This window comes from Bison bison, unplaced genomic scaffold (assembly GCF_000754665.1).
Source record: "Bison bison bison isolate TAMUID 2011002044 unplaced genomic scaffold, Bison_UMD1.0 scf7180017864064, whole genome shotgun sequence".
NCBI classification, from domain to species: domain Eukaryota; kingdom Metazoa; phylum Chordata; class Mammalia; order Artiodactyla; family Bovidae; genus Bison; species Bison bison.
The window spans coordinates 1,764,834-1,770,217 of NW_011494636.1; the positions used below are offsets into that span (position 1 = coordinate 1,764,834).

At 41.9% G+C, this 5,384-nt stretch overlaps 1 pseudogene; it reads left to right on the forward strand.

Annotated features, from left to right (window-relative positions):
• The first annotated feature begins 1,948 nt into the window (after positions 1 to 1,948).
• Positions 1,949 to 5,384, forward strand: part of LOC104986248 — a 33,016-nt pseudogene continuing 29,580 nt past the window's right edge.

The following is a 5,384-nucleotide window of genomic DNA, read 5'->3' on the forward strand; positions in this document are numbered from 1 at the left end:
AGAAAATGCTTTTGAGCAAGATGGTGGCATGAGAAAAAGGCATTTTTACTCCTGCTCCGAAATTACTATTTAAATGAACAGTAAAACATACAAATATATTTTTAAATAACTAAAAACTAGACATGAATAGCATCCATACACTAGAGGAAATAAATACAAAACCCTAGAAGAATTCGTCTAACAAGGTATAAAGTTCAAGAACTGAAGCCATAACTCCCTCTTGCCTTTTCCCACCAGTAGGATTTGTATTCCACCATAAATTCATAGGTACACATGATCATTCTTGTATCAGCCTATAAAGTAGAAAACTAAAGTCAGCTATGGTTTGCTCCTTATTCTTGTGAGGCTATGAGGAGAAAAGTTGCAGGAAACTTCTCTCTAGTGAACTAGCAATAATGATCATATAGAAAAGTATTCATTAGGCAAAAATCTATGATTTGTGTTCCCTCTCCATGCCCTAGACTGTTAGATCATGACAATGGTTTATAACTGTAAACTTTTCTTTAAAATGTGTGGCCTGAGATAAAAAATATTCATCTTATTTCTTGCTTGGCTCAAAAATTCACAATGAGATGAATTGACTTAAATATTGTAGGATGTATGAGAATACACTGCAGTTCACATAAAATGGATCACTCAGAAATAATTACATCCATTGCCTTCTTCTGAAATGGATTTTCTGCCTGATTGAGAAGGAAATTCTAACTTCTAGTGAAAGTGTTAGTTCATTGTATACATGTGGTTTTATCATAAGTATTTGTGAAGTCAACTTTAGAATAGAAAGATTATATGGAGGTGAAAAAAATATATATTGAAAACCAAAGGTGGTTAGGAGAGGGCATAGGAAAAGAAAAAGTTAACAATTAATAATAATAAATGATAGGGAGGCTGGGAGAAATCAAGTTAGTCTTTCATTCCCTTATGTAAGAATTTTAAAAAGTACAGAACGCTTAGGGGGAAGATAACTTTTCAAACACAATCCGTAGAGCCAAATAGGAAAATGCAAGAAGAGAATAGAAATGTTTAAAATGAAAGAAAGTATGATATTTGATATGTTAAGCATATCAATATGTTTGAAAATGTAAGTGGATTAAAATCCCCGATTAAAGAGAAAAAACTTCAGATTGATTTAAAACAAAACAACCCCAAATCCCTAATATATATTGTTGGGGCCCAGAGGGGGTCAAACCAAAATGTGCCTCAATGGCACATTGATTATTCTGAATAAAACTTACTTAAGAAGTGGTCAAAACAAGGGGGACACTGACCCTCCTTTCTGTTTCCCTGTAAAGCAAATCTCCCAAGTGAAAGACATGCTCCCTGCTTCAGGAGGTAGGACACATTTATCACTAAAGTTAGGAGGTTCAGGCTGAGAAGCCTGAATACACAAACCTTGTTACTTCAAGTTACTACCCCAAATCCAAACTCTGTTTAGATTCTTCACTAATTGAGCACCCAAACCCTCACTTTCTTTGTCCTATCAATTCCTCACACATGTGTTGTTTCTTTGTTTAAAAAAATATAAAACCTGCCTACTTTGGTCACTTCTGAGGTCCTATTTCTTTTTTTCTTTAAATTTATTTTTATTTATTTTTGGCTGTCCTGAGTCTTTGTTGCTGCAAGGGCTTTTTCTCTGTTGCAGTGAGTGGTGACTACTCTTTGGTTGTGGTGCACAGGCTTATCACTGCACTGGCTTCTCTTGTTGCAGAGCATGGGCTCTAGGGACTCAGTAGTTGTGGCTCCTGAGCTCTAGAGCACAGGTTCAATGGAGGGTGCAGGAGCTTAGTTGTTCCCTGGCATTTGGGATCTTCCTGGATCAGGGTTCAAACTCATGTCTCCTGCATTGGCAGGTGGATTCTTATCCACTGAACTACCAGGAAAGCCCTTGTGGTCCTATTTCTATGGGACCTCTTAGGTACATGAATTAAAATTTATTTCTAGAGTCAAGATGGCGAAATCAAAGGACATGAAATTCATCTCTCTTCACAAATACATCAAGAATACATCGACAAGTGGAACAAATCTCACAGAGTACCTGCTGAATACTATTGGAGGAACTTGGACACCTAAAAGGACAAGAAAAATCCTCACACAGCCAGGTAGGACTAAAGGAAGAAAAACAAAAAGAGGAAATGAGAAGGGACCAGCACCCCTGAGGGGAGCTGAAGGTGAGGAGAGCTTCCTGCACTCAGAGAAGCCCCCTCACAGTGGGAAAATCAGCCAGGACAGAGAGGGAGCTTTAGGGGGTCAGAGGGGAATGCAGCAACTGGTCAGTGGAGGGCAGGACAGAGTAAGATCTGTGCTCACAGTCCATGCTGCAGCCCCATGCACCCCAGCCTGAGCCATGTGTCTCCTGGTACAGAGAGGGGCTGCGTGCTGGAAAATGGGGTTTGGACAGTGAACCCTGGGAGAGGACAGATGTTGGATGTGAAGAGACAGACTGAAGGGACACGAGTAAGGAGCTCCATGACCAGGAAAGTTTCTGGGTGAAACCTTGGTCACCCAGAATAAAGGCGCTGCTATTGAGTGGCACGGAAGGGGTGGGACGGCCATTGTAACCCCCATCCCCACCCACAGGCCCCTGCCTCTGTGGGCACTGGGGGGGGTGCTCATCTGAGAGGGCCCACCTGCCCCTCAAGCCAAGTCCTCTCTGGCCCACACAAGCTCCAGGGACCCACGCACCACCTTTGCCAAAGCCTCCTAGGGAGTTGGCGCTGGGCACCCCAGGCTGAGTTAAGTGTCTTGCCCATGGTGGAGGGAGCAGGATGCTAAAGTGTGGGAGAGTGGACCAGGGAGAGGACTGCTGTTGGTTTCACAGAGATGGCCTGAAGGGACAGAAGTGAGGAGCTCCCTAGCCGAGAATGATCCTGGAGGAAGCAGATCTGTCTTGGAAATAAGGCACCACTGTTGAAAGGCATGCAAGAGGTGGGGCCGCCATCATGGACTCTGTCCCCATATGCCAGCCCTTGCCTCTGCAGGCACTAGGAGAGACTCCCACTAGAGCGAGCGCACCCCAATCTGACTCAGCTTCCTGCCAGCCCCTGCCTCTGAGGGCACTAGAGGGGGATCCCATCAGAGTGAGTATGGGCTCCCCAGTTGTGGCTGCCTTATTCCTTTCTGGCTGGAGTCAAATGGGCCAAAGACATAAACAGACATTTCTCCCAAGAAGACATACAGACGGCCAACAAACACATGAAAAGATGCTCAATATCGCTCATTATTAGAGAAATGCAAACCAAAACTAGAATGAGGTATCACCTCACATCAGTCAGAATGACCGTCATCAAAAAATCTACAAACAATACATGCTGGAGAGGGTGTGAAGAAAAGGGAACCCTCCTTCACTACTGGTGGAAATATAAATTGGTACAGCCACTATGGAGAATAGTGTGGGAGTTCCTGAAAAAACTAAGATTAGAGTTACTGTATGACCCAGCAATCCCACACCTAGCCATCTATCCGGAGAAAACAATAATTTGAAAAGATGCACGCCCTGCGATATTCTTGGCAGCACTAATTAAAATAGCCAAGACACCGAAGCAATCTAAATGTCCTTCAACAGAGGATAGATAAAGAAGATGTGGTTCGTATATACAATAGAATATTACTCAGCCATATAAAGTAATGAAATAATGCCATTTGCAGAGATGTGGATGGACCTAGAGATTGTCATACAGAGTGAAGTAAGTCAGAAAGAGAAAAATAGATATTGTATAATATCGCTTGTTTGTCGAATCTAGAAGAATGTTAGCAATGAACTAATATGCAAAGCAGAAACAGAGACACAGATGTAGAGAACAAAGTTATGGTGACCAAGGCAGGAAAAGGGGGTATGATGAATTGCGAGAGTGGGGCTGACATATATACATATATAATACTGTGTATCACATAGATAACTGAGAACCTGCTGTACAGCACAGTGAACTCCACTCAGTGCTCTGTGATGACTAAGTGGAAAAGAAATCCAAAAAAGAGGGGATATATGTATACGTAAGGCTGATTCCCTTTGCTAAACAGCAGAAACTGAAACAGCATTGTAAAGCCACTATACGCCAATAAAAATCAGTTTTAAAAAATGAGAAGTTTTTTTTCTGCTGCTAATCTGTCTTGTGTCAATTTTATGGCTAATCCAGCCATAAGAACTCAAGGGGAGTAGAAGGGGAAAATTTCCCCTCCCCAGCAATATTGTTTAAAAGGAATATACCTAAAATAAGGAAAATGAACATTAAAAAAGAAGTGCAATGATTTATTATACAAATACAAAACATAGGATATTGACGTGTTTATTATATTCCTATTCATTCATTTTCCTTTTTATGAAACCTTGTATGTGCCAGCCAGGTAATTGCCTAGGTACAGGAGATACAACTGAATAAAACAAAGCTCATGTCCTACTTGAGTTTGCTTTGTAGGGGGGACACAATCTAAACAAATAATTACATAATATAAAGTAAAATAATGATAAATGCTACATAGGAACTGAAGCAAGGAAAAAGGGGACAGTGAGAGAAGCAGCATTTTAGAAAAGAGGGCTTCTCTGAGGAAGTGACATTTGTTCCAGGGCCTGAATGAAATGAGGAGCCATGGAGTAGTTATTTGGGGGTACTTCAGTGGTCAAGAACAGCATGGTGCATGAAATGTCTATTTCTGATTGATGGTAAGATATGGAGAATATCCTAGAATGCAAACCAATTTCATTACGAAATGCTGTTCAGTCCTGCTAACATTTTTCTTTCATATTGAAAGACATTCTTGATGAAGAAAGCAGTGTGTCAGTTTGCACTCTGGCTCATTATCTCTGGCTTTTTATCTTGTTGCATTTTCAGTAACCCTGGTAGACAGAGGAAAGAAAGGACAAAGTTCAGTTCAGTTCAGTTGCTCAGTCGTGTCCGACTCTTTGCGACCCCATGAATCGCAGCACACCAGGCCTCCCTGTCCATCACCAACTCCCGGAGTTCACTCAAACTTATGTCCATCGAGTCGGTGATGCCACCCAGCCATCTCATCCTCTGTCGTCCACTTCTCCTCTTGCCCCCAAGCCCTTCTAGCATCAGAGTCTTTTGCAATGAGTCAACTCTCCGCATGAGGTGGTCAAAGTACTGGAGTTTCAGCTTTAGCATCAGTCCTTCCACTGAATACCCAGGACTGATTTCCTTTAGGATGGACTCGTTGGATCTCCTTGCAGTCCAAATGACTCTCAAGAGTCCAACACCACAGTTCAAAAGCATCAATTCTTCAGCACTCAGCTTTCTTCACAGTCCAAGTCTCACATCCATACATGACTACTGGAAAAACCATAGCCTTGACTAGATGGACTTTGTTGGCAAGGTAATATCTCTGCTTTTCAATATGCTATCTAGGTTGGTCATAACTTTCCTTCCAAG